Source organism: Ranitomeya variabilis, chromosome 2 (genome assembly GCF_051348905.1).
Source record: "Ranitomeya variabilis isolate aRanVar5 chromosome 2, aRanVar5.hap1, whole genome shotgun sequence".
Classification (NCBI taxonomy): Eukaryota; Metazoa; Chordata; class Amphibia; order Anura; family Dendrobatidae; genus Ranitomeya; species Ranitomeya variabilis.
This window is the reverse complement of record NC_135233.1, coordinates 220,614,650-220,633,268: the sequence shown is the minus strand read 5'-3', so window position 1 is coordinate 220,633,268 and position 18,619 is coordinate 220,614,650. Positions and strand designations below refer to the sequence as shown.

Below are 18,619 nucleotides of genomic sequence, written 5' to 3'. Positions count from 1 at the left end.
GTAGCCTGTCCACCACCACGTCCACTCCAGGACAATCCGAAGACTCCACCTGACCAGAGGAAAAACGAGGATGAAACCCCGAATTACAAAAAAAAGGAGAGACCAACGTGGCAGAACTAGCCCGATTATTAAGAGCAAATTCGGCCAGTGGCAAAAAAGCAACCCAGTCATCTTGATCAGCAGAAACAAAACACCTCAAATAAGTTTCCAAGGTCTGATTAGTTCGCTCCGTCTGGCCATTCGTCTGAGGATGGAATGCAGACGAGAAAGACAAATCAATGCCCATCTTGGCACAAAACGTCCGCCAAAATCTAGACACAAACTGGGATCCCCTGTCAGAAACGACATTCTCCGGAATCCCATGCAAACGAACCACGTTCTGAAAAAATAAAGGGACCAACTCAGAGGAGGAGGGCAACTTAGGCAAGGGCACCAAATGAACCATCTTAGAAAAGCGGTCACACACAACCCAGATAACGGACATTTTCTGTGAAACCGGGAGATCAGAAATAAAATCCATGGAAATGTGCGTCCAAGGCCTCTTCGGGATGGGCAAGGATAACAACAACCCACTGGCCCGAGAACAGCAAGGCTTAGCTCGAGCACACACTTCACAAGACTGCACAAAGGTACGCACATCCCTAGACAAGGAAGGCCACCAAAAAGACCTGGCCACCAAGTCTCTAGTACCAAATATTCCAGGATGACCAGCCAACACAGAAGAATGGACCTCGGAGATGACTCTACTGGTCCAATCATCCGGAACAAACAGTCTTTCTGGTGGACAACGATCCGGTTTATCCACCTGAAACTCCTGCAATGCACGTCGCAAGTCTGGGGATACAGCGGACAATATTACCCCATCCCTAAGGATACCAGTAGGCCCAGAGTCTCCAGGAGAGTCAGGCACAAAACTCCTGGAAAGAGCATCTGCCTTCACATTCTTTGAACCTGGCAGGTACGAAACCACGAAATTGAAACGAGAAAAAAACAACGACCAACGAGCCTGTCTAGGATTCAAACGCCTGGCAGACTCAAGGTAAATGAGATTCTTGTGATCAGTCAAGACCACCACACGATGTTTAGCACCCTCAAGCCAATGACGCCACTCCTCAAACGCCCACTTCATGGCCAAAAGCTCCCGATTACCCACATCATAATTGCGCTCGGCGGGCGAGAATTTTCTAGAGAAGAATGCACATGGCTTCATCACCGAGCCATTAGAACTTCTCTGTGACAAAACCGCCCCCGCTCCAATCTCGGAAGCATCAACCTCAACCTGAAAAGGAAGTGAAACATCTGGTTGACACAACACAGGAGCAGAAGAAAACCGGCGCTTAAGTTCCCGAAAGGCTTCCACGGCCGCAGGAGACCAATCAGCAACATCAGCACCCTTTTTAGTCAAATCAGTCAAAGGTTTAACAATACTGGAAAAATTAGCAATGAACCGACGATAAAAATTAGCAAACCCCAAGAACTTCTGAAGGCTCTTAACAGATGTAGGTTGTGTCCAGTCACAAATAGCCTGAACCTTGACGGGATCCATCTCAATAGTAGAAGGAGAAAAAATGTACCCCAAAAAAGAAATCTTCTGGACTCCGAAGAGACACTTTGAGCCCTTCACAAACAGAGAATTGGCCCGCAGAACCTGAAACACCTTCCTGACCTGTAGAACATGAGACTCCCAGTCATCAGAAAACACCAAAATATCATCCAAATACACAATCATAAACTTATCCAGATATTCACGGAAAATATTGTGCATAAAGGACTGAAAGACTGACGGAGCATTGGAGAGTCCAAAAGGCATTACCAAATACTCAAAATGGCCCTCAGGCGTATTAAATGCGGTTTTCCACTCATCACCCTGTTTTATCCGCACCAGATTATACGCACCGCGAAGATCTATCTTAGTGAACCACCTAGCCCCCTTAATGCGAGCAAACAAATCAGTTAATAATGGCAATGGATACTGGTATTTGACTGTAATCTTATTCAGAAGGCGATAATCTATACAAGGCCTCAGGGAACCATCTTTTTTTGCCACGAAAAAAAAACCTGCTCCCAGAGGGGACGAAGATGGACGAATATGTCCCTTTTCCAAGGACTCCTTAATATAATTCCGCATAGCAGTATGCTCTGGCAGTGACAGATTAAATAAACGACCCTTAGGGAACTTACTGCCAGGAATCAATTCTATAGCACAGTCACACTCTCTATGAGGAGGTGAGCGAATTGAGCTTAGGCTCCTCAAAAACATCCCTATAGTCAGACAAAAACGCAGGGATCTCAGAAGGAGTAGATGAAGCGATTGAAATCGGAGGTGCATCATCATGAACCCCCTGACATCCCCAGCTTAACACAGACATTGTTTTCCAGTCCAGGACAGGATTATGAGTTTGTAACCATGGCAGACCAAGCACTAGTACATCATGTAAATTATACAGTACAAGGAAGCGAATCACCTCCTGATGAACGGGAGTCATGCGCATGGTCACTTGTGTCCAATACTGTGGTTTATTCATAGCCAATGGTGTAGAGTCAATTCCCTTCAGAGGAATAGGAACTTCCAGAGGCTCCAGACTAAAACCGCAGCGTTTAGCAAATGACCAATCCATAAGACTCAGGGCAGCGCCCGAATCCACATAGGCATCGACGGAAATGGAAGACAGTGAAAAAATCAGAGTCACAGACAAAATGAACTTAGGCTGCAGAGTACCAATGGCAAAAGATTTATCAACCCTTTTTGTGCGTTTAGAGCATGCTGATATAACATGAGCTGAATCACCACAATAAAAACACAATCCATTTTTCCGCCTATAATTTTGCCGTTCACTTCTGGACTGAATTCTATCACATTGCATAGTCTCAGGTGCCTGTTCAGAAGACACCGCCAAGTGGTGCACGGGTTTGCGCTCCCGTAAACGCCGATCAATCTGAATGGCCATAGCCATAGACTCATTCAGACCTGTAGGCGTGGGGAACCCCACCTTAATGGCCTCAGAAAGACCATTTCTGAAGTTTGCAGCCAGGGCGCACTCATTCCACTGAGTAAGCACCGACCATTTCCGAAATTTTTGACAATATATTTCCGCTTCATCATGCCCCTGAGAGAGGGCTAATAAAGCCTTTTCAGCCTGAATCTCCAGGTTAGGTTCCTCATAGAGCAATCCCAATGCCAGAAAAAACGCATCCACACTGAGCAATGCAGGATCCCCTGGTGCCAATGCAAATGCCCAATTCTGAGGGTCGCCCCGCAGGAAAGATATTACAATCTTGACCTGTTGAGCAGGGTCTCCAGAGGAGCGAGATTTTAAAGAAAGAAACAATTTACAATTGTTCCTGAAATTCAGGAAGGTAGATCTATCTCCAGAAAAGAACTCTGGAATAGGAATTCTAGGTTCAGACATGGGAGTGTGAACAACAAAATCCTGTATGTTTTGAACTTTTGCCGCGAGATTACTCAGGCTGGAAGCCAAACTCTGGACATCCATGTTAAACAGCTAAGATCAGAGCCATTCAAGGGTTAAGAGGAGGTAAGAAGCAGCTAGACAGCAATTAAGGGCTAGGCAGCAAAACTCTGAAGGGAAAAAAAAAAATAAAAATTTCCCTTAAACACTTCTTTTTCTCCTGCTTCAGCCCAAACAATTAACACTTTGTTGGCCGGCTATACTGTCATGAATCCCCAATGGCTAGGGATAGCACAGGACAAGCAAAGTACAAATAAATAACGGACGAGCTCTAGGGTGATGGAACCTGGGCTGACCGCTGCCCTACGCCTGACAAACGCAACTAGAGATAGCCAGGGAGCGTGCCTACGTTGGTTCTAGACGCCACGCACCAGCCTAAGAGCTAACTAGTACTGCAGAGAAAATAAAGACCTCACTTGCCTCCAGAGGAATGGACCCCAAAAGATATAGTTGCCCCCCACATGTATTGACGGTGAAATGAGAGGAAGGCACACACATAGAGATGATATATATAGCTTTAGCAAATTGAGGCCCGCTGTAAACTAGAAAGCAGAACGATACAAAAGGGGTCTGAGCGGTCAGCAAAAAACCCTAATCAAAAAAACCATCCTGAGATTACAAGAACCCATGTGCCAACTCATGGCACATGGGGAGAACCTCAGTCCACTAGAGCTACCAGCTAGCATAGAGACATAATAAGCAAGCTGGACAAAAAAAAACCAAACAACTGAAAATCAGCACTTAGCTTATCCTGAAAGATCTGGGAGCAGGTAGGCAGGAACCAAACAGAGCACATCTGAATACATTGATAGCCGGCAAGGGAATGACAGAAAGGCCAGGTAAAATAGGAAACACCCAGCCTCTGATGGACAGGTGGAAACCAAAGGCCGCAACCCACCAAAGTCACCCAGTACCAGCAGTAACCACCAGAGGGAGCCCACAAACAGAATCCACAACAGATATATAAATAAATAATAATAATAATAATTTCATGCAGTCTTGATTCAGTTTTGTCTCCAGAACCTCCATCCTCCATTCTTCCTCAGTTCATTGTGGTTTCTGTGGTACCTACGGAGTTGGAAACGAAGATCCGTAAAACTCAGTCTTTGGCCCGTGCCCCACTCCAGGGTCCAAATTATTTGTACCTGTGTACTTAATATTGCACCTGTTACAAGAGTTTAATGATTCTAGGTTGAGTGGTCACCCTGGGGTCACAGCTACGCAGAAAGCTATTTCCAGACTCTTTTGGTGGCCATGTAAGGGTAATGATATTAAAGATTTTGTATCCGCCTGTGAAGTCTGTCTCCGCACACTTAACTTTGTCATAATCGATGGTGCCAGGGAATTGGTTACATTGCCAATTCCAGAAAGACGGTGGACTCATCTGTCCATGGATTTCATCACGGATTTGCCTCTGTCTGATGGGAAAACTGTCATTTGGGCTGTATTTGACGAATTCAGCAAACAAGCTCATTTTGTTTCACTGTCAGGGTTACCTAATGCAGAAACACTTTCCGAGTTGTTTATTCATCATGTGGTAAGGTTGTGTAAAGCAGGTGGTTGGATGCAACAGGCAAAGGAACACTAGGAGGGTACAATCAATGAGCTATTTATTTTCTCAGATATGGCGGGAAATTGCAATAGTTATAACAACAGTTAACAAGATACAACAGAGGTATCAAAGGTAAATTATACAATACAGAGCATATAGTTCACTTTAAACTTTGGTTGGAAGCTTCATAAGGATTATGCTTATGTTCTTCTAATTGGTAAATACTCGTTCCTGTGTGAGCTACTGTGGAGACTATGCCCGTAACAATGACCCTAGCAGGGGCCTTCGGTTGTTGCTGAAAGGCCACAAGTCATCTTGACAAAGTCTACCAAAGCACATTGGGCCTCCTTTGCTTCAATTGATCCCTGCACTGTCCCATGCCCCTCGCCATTCCAACCGCTGTACCATTCGTCAGTGTTGGAAGCGACAGCTCGACTCACTCATGTATCACTTTCACCACCACAAGCATCCTCTTCCAGGCGAAGTCTCCTCACGGACCTTTGGTGCTTAACAGACGTCACGTGTCTTCCAGGTCTGAAGGAAAGAGGGCTGGACTCTGGCTCTTGACTCATCGTCTGGACTCTGGGTCTTGACTGGTGTGGGTCCGGGATTCGGGTTTTGACTGGTATAGTCGGGACTCTGGGTCTAACTTGGTGCTGCTGGGGTCCAATAAGTAACCGGACAGCACTCTGCTGGCACACGCTTCTCAATTAGGCCTGTCACTTCGGTTGCAGCGTCTCCTCCTGAGCACGTCTGGACCACTCTCCTTTGGCACCAAAATCCACCCCAGTTTGGCATGCAGACTCTTTATATTGTTCAAGTCTGACATCAATGGCACCTAACTGGGTGTTTTTGTAAGAAACTGGGGATTGACTTGTCTTTTTCCTCTGCTTACCACCCTGAAATCAATGGTCAGACCCAGAGGACAAATCAATCTTTGGAACAAATTTTGAGGTGTTTTGTTGTGTTCTCAGCAGGATTGGTCCTCATTCCTACCTTTTGCAGAGTTCGCCTTTAACAGTTAGGTCAATCAATGCACGGGAATGTTGCCATTTTTCCGTAATTAGAGTTTTCATTCCCATTTTAGTGAGCTTTCCAGAATAAGTTCTGAGTGTCCGGTTGTAGAGGTTGATATACAGATGCTTGAGGATGTTTGTAAGGAGGTTCAAAGGAATATTGGGGTTGCTCAAGTTCACCAAAAAGGAAGGCTGTTAAAAGATGTTTGGTGATTCCTGTTTTTAAAATGGGCTAGAGGGTTTGGCTATCATCCAGAAACATTAAACTTAAGGTACAGTGGGCGAAGTTAGGTCTGAAATTTATCGGTCCCTGTGAGGTCCTGGAAGTGGTCAATTTGATGGCATTTGATTTGTAGCTTCCTGCATCTCTACACATCCCTAATGCTTTCCATAGGTCCCTGTTAAAGGAATTTTTTCCCTTGGAGGTATGGCCCTCCTCCAGTTGCTGCCTATGACAGTTTAGAGTATGAGGTACAGAGAATTGTGGATTTCTGGAATATATTGAAAGGGATATGGACCGGAGAAGAGATCCTGGGTTCCATGAGTGGCGGTCGACTGATCAGGGCATTTCATACAATGTGTTCTGGGAGACCTGAGGGTTCAGTGGCCCCCCTAGAAAAGGGGGTACTGTTACGGTTTCATATTTGACTGTGGCCTAGGGACGCCTTGAGTCAGCTCATCTGCCTGGTGATCGACGCTCAAAGCAATCCAGCAATGACAACCACATTATTTTCCATTGTCTGGGTTACACAGCCAGAGCTACCTGCTACTCCTCCCCCCAATGGTTTATGTAAAGCCAAAAACTTTCTTGCAGCTCCTTCCTCTGTCTCTACAAATTTCCACTCCCCTCCTTCCCAGCAAATGGTCATTTTTATTGCTGGCCAGCTAGCAGAGAGCTGAATGTGTCCCTGCCAAGAATCCCTCCCTTTGTCTGCTAGGAAGAATACTCAAAGTACTCAGTAACACACATTAACCATAGAAGCCTGAAAATTAGATTTACAGGATCTGGGCAATTAGGGCTATGCATGGCAGCATTTTGTGGCATTTAGGGCCATCGGAAACCTGGGAAATTAATTTCTGCCCACCAGTAAATTACAGACATACCGTGTTTGGACTCTAAAGAACGGTAAAATCACAGGGTTAAAAATACTGCCAATATTGTTGGCCTTTGAGCTTCCGGGCCAAAGATATGGAAAAAAGGAGTTTTGATAACTTTCCAAAATAGGAGTATCTTCCAGGAAACAGCCCACATGTGAGGTCAGCCAAAGTGGGAGTCCCTAAGTTTGTGGCCAAACCATAAAACAGGAATGTCCATTTTTGGCCTTCTTTCAGAGAGCCGGAGAGACAGCTGAAGATATCATGCTGGGGTGCTGACTCATTTCTCTGGGAACTCTCCTCCCCTTTATCAACACGTCATACCTGTGGCTGAGATTTAGTACGTTCGTACCTTTATCCCTTTTATTTTATAACTGTTTGTACATATTTGTGTTTGTCTCTTTTGTAATATCTTTTGTAATTTTTTATAAAAACTGACAATGTTTTCTGGAGTAAACTTATAAATTTGCTAGCTTGGTGGTATAAATGTGGTATTGCTGTAATCGTACTAACTAAAAGAATAAAACTGCTTTATCAATTTTGCCACATGCGGAACGGCATAAAAAAAAAAACAATTTCTGAATTGCTGGTTTTTATTCATTCTAACTTCTAAAAATCAGAATAGAAAGTGATAAAAAAATGTCATGTGCCTGAAAATGGTACCAATAAAAACGCTGTCAAATGACTCTGTCGAGAGAAATATGGAAAATTATAGCTATCTTAATATGGCAATGCAGTTTTGTAATAAAATGCATCTTTTAAAACTGATATAAATCTGGTATTGCTGTAATCACACTGACCCAAAAAATAAAGTTACCTAATCACTTATACCGCATGAGCAACGGCGTAAAAAATGAATAAAACAAATTCTTCACCTGCTGTTGATTTTTTAAATTCTGCCTCCCAAACATCACAGTAAGGCTCGGCACACATGTATCCTGCGCTCTACACTGAGTGGTTTCCGTGTGAATGTGTGAAATGCGTGATTCAGAAGAAACCCCCGTGGAAGATTCCATATAATGAAGCAGATTGAGGCAATTTGGATGCTGTCTGACCTTTGATCCGACAGTGTTAGTCTTTTTAGGTGTGCATAAGGCTATGTGCACATGTAGCGGATTGTATGCATTTTTGCTGCGTTTTTTCGCCGCGAAAACGCATACACAACACAACCCTTTGAATTCAATGGGATTCCGCAATGCTGTGTTAATGCTGCGTATTTTTCCGCGGCGGGATCGCTGGAAAAATACGCAGCATGCTCATTTTTTGTGCGGAATTGCAGCGATAGGAAGGCATTGATCCGTTTACTTCCTGCATGGGGCTATGCCCACCAAAGTAAGCGGATCATGTGCAGATGGTACCCAAGGTGGAGGAGAGGAGACTTTCTTACAGGCCCTAAAAAGAGAATTAAAATAAAAAATAATTATATACTCACCTTCTGGTGGCCCCCGGATCCAGCCCAGGCCTTAGCGATGCTCCCGGCAGCTCCCGTCCCCAGTGATGCTTTGCGTCAATGACCTGTGATGATGCAGCGGTCTTGCATGATGCTACGTCATCTGGGGTCATTATCACGAGACATCGCTGAGAACGGGAGTTGCCGGGAGCATCACGAGGATCGTGAAGACTGCGGGGCCACAGGAAGGTGAGAATATCATGATTTTTTAAATTTTTTAAATTATTTTTAACATTATATCTTTTTACTATTGATGCCGCATAGCATCAATAGTAAAAAGTTGGTCACACTTGTCAAACACTATGTTTGACAAGTGTGACCAACCTGTCAATCGTTTTTCCAAGCGATGCTACAGATCACTTGGAAAAAGCTAGCATTCTGCAAGCTAATTACGCTTGCAAAACACTAATTACGCTTGCAAAACGCCAATGTTTAGTGGGAATACGCATGCCAATTCCGCATGCATGTTTCCGCGGCAGGGAGTTAAAGAATTGCCGCGGAAATTTACGCAGCAATTCCGCAACGTGTGCACATAGCCTAAAAGTGCAGTCTGCTCAGTTTCGTACACTTCTGAAAAGAGAGAGTTACTCTGAACTCCGTCTGACCTCTGTTCAGCGTTGTCTTTCTTTTCAGAAGCATATGAAACTGTGCCAGACTGCGCTTTTATGCATTATAATGAGTGGCTCCCTCGGGGGTTTCATCTGAATCACGTCATTCAGAGATTTAGCAGGAAGCTCCAATATAAGTGCTCAGCGTAGAGTGCCAGATAAATGTGATCCCAAACATGTAAAATGTTCCCAATAAAAGCTTCAACTCAATCCACAAAAAAAAAAAAAAAAGTCCCCACTTAGCTCCATCATCTGTTAGCAGAAATAAAGGGGGCTTCCAAGTTACTGGTAGTACAAAGCCTCTAAAAAAGCGCTATGGCTCCTTGCCACCCAAAAGAAATTTAGGAAGTTCTGTGCTCCCAAATCCAAATGCCCCCTCTCTTCTAAGCCCCACAATGTGCCTAATACACATTTAGCATTTTTGGAGCGATGACAGCCCTCCTAATTTACAGGTGCATGTCTCCAGAAGCATTAACTGGTCACGACAATGTACTGGGCACTACAATGTACTAGTGACTATGATGTCCTGGGCACTACAATGGCAGTTTGCAATTTTCACTCGGCAACATCCACTGTTGCTTGTTTCTGGAAAACACCCATGGAGTAAAAACCATCACTGCACCTGTAAATAAATTCCCAAAGGGGTATAAGTTCCAAAATTGGGTCACTTGAGGTGGGATTCTGGTCTTCTAGCACTTAGGGGCTCTGTATATGGAGTCCGCAAACTGTACTAGGAAAATCTGTGCTCCAGAAGGCAAATAGAGCTCTGTCCCTCCCGAGTCTCGCCGACTGGCTAAGCAGTTTTATAAAGCCGCATATGGAGTATTTCAACATTCAGCAGAAATCGCCATTTTTACCCATTTCCCAGTGTAAAAATGTAAAAACTGGGCATAAAATAAAATTTTGGTAGTAAAATTTAATTATTGTTTCTTCACTGCCCAATGATATAAAATTCTGTGATACAGCTGTGGTGTCAATATGATCACTGCACCTCAGGGGCTCTACCAATGTGATATGGCACCCTCAATCCAATCCAGCAAAATCTGAAATCCAATATGGCACTTTTTGCTTTCTGAGCTTTGCACTGTGCCTCTAAAGTAGTTTTAACCACATATGGGGTTTGTGTGCTCAGGAGAAATCACACAACACATTTTTTGTCCTGATGAAGAGGTCCTGGTGGCCTCGAAACACATTGACTTTTAAACCTGTTTAAATCTAAATATTTTATTTCACCAAATAATTTGCCATCAGCTGTGCATGAGTGTTACCTTTGTCTTCATCTCTAGTTTCCAAAATAGGGTCACTTGTTGAGGGTTTCGTCTTCTGTGAAACACCTGGGAGTTCAAGGTACTCACCACACATCTAGATAAGTTCTGTGAGGGGTCTAGTTTCCAAAATCGGGTCACTTGTGGGGGGTTTCCACTGTTTAGGCACATCAGGTGCTCTCCAAATGCGACATGGCATCCATTAATGATTCCAGCAAATTTTGCATTAAAAAAAGTCAAATGGTGCATTTTTCTTTCTGAGCCCTGTCATGCGACCAAACAGTAATTTCCCCCGACATATGGGGTATACGAGTACTCAGGAAAAATTGCATATCAAAGTGTATGGTGCAATTTCTCCTGTTACCCTTATGAAAATGCTAAATGTGGGGCTAAAACAACATTTTTGTGGAAAAAATTTGACTTTTTATTTTCATAGCTCAATGTTATAAACTTCTCTGAATCACCCGGGGTGTTCAAGGAGCTCACCACACATCTAGATAAGTTCCTTGAGGAGTCTAGTTTCCAAAATGGGGTCATTTATCAGGGGTTTCCACTGTTTAGGCACATCGGGAGTTCTCCAAAGGCAATATGGCATCTGCTAATGATTCCAGCAAATTTTGCATTCAAAAAGTCAGATGCCATATGTCCAAACAGTAGTTTCCCCCACACACATGGGATATCGGTGTGCTAAAGAGAATTTGCACAACAAATTTTGAGGTAAATTTTCTCCTGTTACCATTGTAAAATAAAAAATTTGGGGTCTAAATAAAATTTTTGTGAAAAAGTTACCGTAAATGCTAATTTTGTCCCTCCACATTCCTTCAGTTACTGTAAAGCACCTGAAGGGTTAACAAACTTCTTAAATGTGGTTTTGATCACCTTGAGGGGTGCAGTTTTTAGAATGGTGTCACTTTTGGTATTTTCAGTCATATAGACCCCAAAATCACATCAAATGTGAGGTGGTCCCTAAAAAAAATGCTTTTCTAAATTTTGTTATAACAATGAGAAATTGCTGGTCAACTTTTAACGCTTCTATCTTCCTAACTAAAAAAATTGTTTCAAATATTATGCTGATGTAAAGTAGACATGTGGGAAATGTTATTTATTAAGTATTTTGTGTGACATATCTTTCTGATTTAAGTGCATAAAAATTAAAAGTTTGAAAATTGCAAAATTTATCCCAAATTTCTGATTTTTTCACAAATAAATGCAAGTCATATTGAAGAAATTTTACACCTATCATGAAGTACAATATGTCCCGAAAAAACAATCTCAGAATCAGTGGGATCCATTGAAGCATTCCAAAGTTATTACCACATAAAGTGACACTGATTACAATTGAACTGAATAGAAGTGTAATTGGGAGATTTATTATGATGTGCCAGAAATCTGTCTTTCTTTTTGTAACACCACATCTATTATTTACTTTAGATACTTCTTAGACTGACGAGGGGGCATGGCTTACCTGGATAGTGCCTTTTAAGAGAAATGGGTGTGGTCTAGATGTGACACCTTGTACAAAAATGCCCACATTTCTAGTGCAAATTAAGCCACCTTTATAGGTGGTGTAAAGTTAGACTAGACAGTTTAAGGGCCTGTTCACATGTGGAAGATTTGTTACTTTTTTGTCACATTTTCCTGATGCCGGCAAAGCGAATGAGATTCCTGGAGCCTCATGCACGTGTTGCAGATTTAAATCTACAGTTTGTCAATTTTTACAGAAGATTTCACCCATAATAATGAGTGGGGAAACATTTGCGCCAAACATGCATGTAAAAATTTCTTAAAAAATGCATAAAAAGTGCGCCTATTTCACACCGCATTTTCTGTGCTAAGAGATACAGAAGTGGTGCAGAAATTCCTGCTGCAAATACTTAATGTGTTCACAGACCCTAAAGATGCACCAGATTTATGAAACAGCATGAAACAATGTGTTAAATGTAGCACATTTAAAGACTCGACAATTCCTATAAGGTTTTTTCCCACACCAGTATTTTTGATCAGTATTTGTACCCCAAAACCAAGAGTGTCTCCAAAACACAGAACAGGTGTCTATCTTTCAATTAGTTCTATAAGTTCCACTTATACAAACTGTCAGGAAATAGGAAAGTTCTGATTATTTCACTTATACAAACAGAGCTCTCAGCTGCAGTTTCCTCTGCCTGCCAACACAAGGCTGGAATTCTGAGCCACTCTTTCTCCCTCTGCCTGTGTGTGTAACCCTAAACCCCTCATTTCCCCCTCCCTCAAGAATTTATATGGCTCTATGCTGCGACAGACAAGTCTCCCACCCTTCTCATTCCCCCCTCCCACCTGGTACTGGTTAAAACTGGTACAGAAAGCATGAGATTCTATTGTTCTCTGAAGCTTATTTCTATTGGCACTGATCAGGGCTAGAGATATAACAATTATATATTCCGGATGTCCATCGAGGGATCTATAACTTCCTGAAATCGCTGGAAGCTAAACCCAATGAGTGCAAAGAGCGGGTTTCTCCGTAAGCAGGTCATGTAATTAAATGTGTTTACACTTAAAAGAATCCCCCTGATGTGGAGCCCATCCTGATCATTGTGTCTTTCGTATATGAGATTCATACAGCGAGCTAGGCATAACTCTAAGCAAATGAGGTCACCATAGGGGGAGTGCCTGGGTTTTAGGCTAGGAAATAAGTGAGGGAAGCTGCAGTCTTCACGTGTCTTTGTCTGGGGTCTAGCTGCTATTCAGGGGTGATGCATCTGGATATATGCTCGCCCTACCCCCACAGCACACAGTCAGCCATGAAATAAGATGACATAATGAAATGTAAGTGTTCTTTTCAACTTTAATCCTATTTTATTTGTAATTGTACTGTACATACGATACTTGTCTTCTTTATAATATCTTTTTATACTTCTATAAATACTGCTACCTTTTTTGGAGTAAAATACAAAATTACTAGCTTGTCTCTCCTTGCTCTATAACTTACGGTCACGTCCTCTGAAGTGAATTACGCTACTAATCTGGGTTGGCTCCGGACCCGTTAATAAGTAAGAAATCGGAGCTGGTGGCAGTGGATTCGTCCTGTGCGTTTGGGAGGCTTTGTAGCGACCGCCGGCGTTGATAATTATTGTTCCTGCCTGAGTTGGAGTAGTTATATCGCCCTCGCTGCAGTGAGCCCATTAGCCAGTACAAAGTAAGGCAGCCTTTCTGGAGAATAATTATCCTAGGTGCAGTACCCAGTCTGACCTGAGGGTGAGGGGGGCGCCAGAGAGCTACAAGTTCCAGACCGAAGCTGGGAAGTGGGATATAGATGAATCCCCTCTAGAAAGAACCAGGGGTAACCAAACAACCCCAGTTCATGACAAATTGGTGTGAGTGGTGGGGATGATAAGGTTATCCTCCCCGTGAACCGTGACACAAAGACTGAGGAAAAATACTGATGAAATACTGATGTCTGAATTAGCCCTAAAGAGAACTTTTGAAAATCACTTTGTTAGACGAATTTTCTTCATTTCTGCAAAAAAATTGCATGTAAGTGGCTTCCAAACCTGAGCCTTTCCCCAGCTGCATTGTTATCAGAACGTACTCATGTGGAGTACATCTGACGGCAGAGATGAGGAAGCACCTGTGTCACTAACTCTGGGGATATGCTGCTGAAGGAGATTGTTCTGATAAGGCTGGTATCAGACTTGCAAGTGCAATGCGAGAAGGTCGCGTGAGTCTCTCGCATCAATACCTGGCAGTGCCGGTTATTGATGTGAGAGACTTTCGCGAGTTTCTCGCATTGCACTCGCAAGTGTGGCCCTGGCCAAAGCAGAAGACTCAGAGGGGGAGACGGGATGATCCATCACTGCCATCATCTGTACTCCACATGAGTATGTCCTGATCTCAAGGCAACTGATGGCAGGCAAATAGACTGGGGAAAAGACCGAGTTTCAAAGCTAATTCCATGCAATTTTTTTACAGTAATAAAGAAAAATCTCCTAATAAAGTGATTTGCAAAATTGTAGAAATTTAATTGCTGGACAAAATTATTATTATTATTTATTTAATTATTAAAATTAAAAAATGTGATTTTCAAATTTTTTTATGCTATTTTTATAACCTGGTTTTGATAAATGTTGGCCTTTTTGACTTTCAATTGGAGAATCTTGGCTTTTTGCCAGCTCTTGTCATTTTTTTTGATAAAACATCACTTTTTATGTGCTCCTTAACAAGATGCCACTTGACTCTGGTAGACGATTCATCCTCTCCTTAGGCTGGCCTCACACTAGCGAGTTTTACGGACGTATGAGCGCATAAACTACGTCCGTAAAATTCGCATTACACACGGCCCAATGAATCTCTATGTCCCAGCTCATATCTGCCGTATATTACGCATCCGTAATATACGGTCTTGTACGGCCATACAAAATCGCAGCATGCTGCGTTTGTCACCGTATTGTGCAAACAAATCGCCAATGAAAGTCTATGGGGGCGAGAAAAATACGGATTCCACACGGACCAGCAGTGTGACTTGCGAGAAATACGCAGCGGTGTTAGAGAAAAGCCGGTAAGGCTAGTTTCACACTAGCGTTTACCTGATCTGCGGCGGGCTGCGGACTTCCTCCGTGAAGCCCCGCCCCCCACCACACCTCCGCCGCTAGCTCCGCCTATTTCTGCATGCGGCCAGCATGCAGCCTGTGTACCTATATTTAACATTAGGTACACAGGTCCTGCCGCAGTAAGCGGATGGTGCCGCATGCGGCGTTTTGACGTTGCAGATAAAAAAAAAAAATGCTACAGGCTGCGTCCTACGCTGGTAGCTGCAGCGTCAAAATGCCGCATGCGGCAGCCTCCGCATACAGCCGCACGACCTGCGTACCTAATGTTAAATATAGGTACACTGGCCGCATGCCGGCCGAATGCAGAAGTAGGTGGAGCTAGCGGCGGAGGGCGGGGCTTCACGGAGGAAGTCCGCAGCCCTCCGCAGCTGCACCATACGCAAGTGTGAAACCGGCCTAATTCAATTGCCGGCTTTTCATTTCTCCTTCCCAAACCCGACAGGATATGAGACATGGTTTACATACAGTAAACCATCTCATATCCCCTTTTTTTTTGCATAGTCCACACTACTAATGTTAGTAGTGTGTATGTGCAAAATTTGGGTGCTGTAGCTGCTAAAATAAAGGGTTAAATGGCAGAAAAAATTGGCGTGGGCTCCCGCGCAATTTTCTCCGCCAGAGTGGTAAAGCCAGTGACTGAGGGCAGATATTAATAGCCAGGAGAGGGTCCATGGTTATTGCCCCCCCCTGGCTACAAACATCTGCCCCCAGCCACCCCAGAAAAGGTACATCTGGAAGATGCGCCTATTCTGGCACTTGGCCACTCTCTTCCCACTCCCGTGTAGCGGTGGGATATGGGGTAATGAAGGGTTAATGTCACCCCGGGTGCTGAAAGGAAAGCTGGGTGATCTGTACTTACATTGAGTCGCGGTGAGGCGCCCTCTGCTGGATGTCCTCATGAACTGGAGCCTTGGAAAAGTTCCCACGCTCGAGTTCATATGAGTTCATCCAGCAGAGGGCGCCTCACCGCGACTCAATGTAAGTACAGATCACTCAGCTTTCCTTTCAGCACCCGGGGTTTACAGGCACAAGCGAGTGCTTTAGCACAGCTCCTGCCTGTAAAATGATTTAACCCCTTCAGATGGATTTACTTTGTGGGACGTGACAGATCAACAGAAGGTATGTATATTGTTGGTTTATTATTTTGCAGAGCGAGGGTCTTCAGGTGGATTGAGAGAGCAATAAAATATTAAAACAACCTGTGTGTTTATTTCATTAAAATACTTTTTAATAATGTGTGTGTGTTTTTTAAACCCTTTCATACAATTGGATTAATAATGGATAGGTGTCATAATTGACGCCTCTCCATTATTAATCTGGCTTAATGTCACCTTACAATAGCAAGGTGACATTAACCCTTCATTAACCCATATCCCACCGCTACACGGGAGTGGGGAGAGAGTGGCCAAGTGCCAGAATAGGCTCATCTTCCAGATGTGCCTTTTCTGGGGTGGCTGGGGGCAGATGTTTGTAGCCGGGGGGGGCCAATAACCATGGACCCTCTCCTGGCTATTAATATCTGCCCTCAGTCACTGGCTTTACCACTCTGGCGGAGAAAATTGCGCGGGAGCCCACGCCAATTTTTTCCGCAATTTAACCCTTTATTTTAGCAGCTACAGCACCCAAATTTTGCACATACACACTACTAACATTAGTAGTGTGGAATATGCAAAAAAAAAGGGATATGAGATGGTTTACTGTATGTAAACCATGTCTCATATCCTGTTGGGTTTGGGAAGGAGAAATGAGAAGCCGGCAATTGAATTACCGGCTTTTCACATGTATCGCGCTGAATTAAATATAAATACAGAATATATATATATGTGTCTCAATTATATATATATATATATATATATATACTGTATATATGTTTTAACGAACATTTGAGCACATAAATCCATTAGATGTCGGTTTTGCAAGCCTGCGAGAAAATATCGCAGTACGGATGCATACGGATTACATACGGAGAATGCCATGCGCAAAATACGCTGACACACCCTGCCTACGGATTACATACGGACCACTATTTTGGGGACTTTTCTGCGTATTACGGCCGTAAAAAACGGACCGTATTTACATACGCTGAGTGTGAGGCCGGCCTTAGAGCGATAGGAGGTGCAGCGACTCAGACGTTCTGTCTTCGTAGTGTCCACCATTGGCCCCCAATGGCCATATCATTGTCCTGTTTGGTGTCTTTTCTCTTGTTGGAAGAATTTATGATGATTCTGGCTCTTGTAGAGACATAGAAATGTGATGTAGGACACTGCGTGTTTATTTGATTCTAATTCTGACGTTTAGTGAGTCTGTATGTATCACGTGTAAGGTTTGTAGGTATCACAGATAATATGCAATGTCTGGACATATCACACGTAATGTCTATACATGCCACACGCAATATCTGGACTTACCAAACGTAATGTCTGGACATAACACACATAATGTCTGGACGCATCACAAGTAGGCGGGTCTTGTGTTATCCGGTATAATTTTTCCGTTAAAAACCTGATTAGTTGCTATGGAGACGTAGCTGGATGGGTAATTTCACACCAAGCAGGTTTATAATAAAGCTTGGTTGATCTTACATGGATGACCGGTGTCACATGTCCGATATTCAGCATCTGAGCACAGACCGCCACGACTGCAGCGGCCACAGGTCTCCTGACCTGAACTCAACGGGCAACAAGGCGGCCACGATCCAGACATTGCAGCCCACACTCGGACTGTGAGTGTCAGATGTGTGAAATCAGCCCGTATACCCACCAGTTAAAATGCCCATTCAGCCTACACTTATTCCTCCTGAAGTTCTCATACACATCAACATTCAACTAGGCTGAGATTCCCATTGCAAGGCCTCTGTTTATGTCCTATTGGTGTTTTTCACAGATTATATTCTAAGGGTTTTCTCACATGCACATTTTTTCCAGGACTTTACTTACAATCACTCCTTCTAGTCAATGGGTTTGTGAAAAAAAAAAAAAACATCACACGGACGGTATCCATGTTGGTTGCATCCCTGTCTGTTTTTCATTAATGGGTAAGGAGAAGCTTAGAAACCTTCAGCATTTAAGAAAAACAGGTGTCGCAGTGATGGTAAACGGATCAAGTTGGATGAACACGTATGTGGGCTGCGCCGCTGAATAACATTTGATTTTTTCACTTGATAAAGACGTCGGTATGGAGTTGAAATGCGTTGTGAATAAAATAACCTCATTCTCATCATCCTTTCTGAAGAATTGATTTACTCCAGCAGCGCAGTCCACCTACGTGTTCATCCAACTGTATCCAATATCTCCTGGAGGATTCTCCACCAGCCACGGGGGCAGCAGCTGTTTTTCTTCATGCCTACAATAGGAGTTGTGCCTGTCAGGTGAGTGTAACCAGCACTCTCCTATTCTCCCTCCATAGTGTATCACCCTACTCTGCGCTCTGTTTCTCACTTCTAGATTTATTGATGGTAAAAACAGACACACAAACTAAAAATGGAGTAAAAACAAATCCAGCACACTGATTGAAACATTTTTTTTTAAATATTAGTAAAACAGAAACTGACATGTGGTTGAGGCCTACAGAGAAGACCCAC

The 18,619-nt window shown here is 43.4% G+C and overlaps 1 protein-coding gene across 1 annotated transcript in view; it reads right to left on the bottom strand.

Annotated features, from left to right (window-relative positions):
* LOC143809264 (uncharacterized) overlaps positions 1-17,567 on the bottom strand; it is a 107,828-nt gene extending 90,261 nt beyond the window's left edge. Inside the window, exon 1 of the mRNA XM_077292371.1 lies at positions 17,448-17,567. The gene's annotated coding sequence lies outside the window, so the exon portion shown is untranslated. The remainder of the gene's footprint in view (positions 1-17,447) is intronic.
* Positions 17,568-18,619: the final 1,052 nt, after the last annotated feature.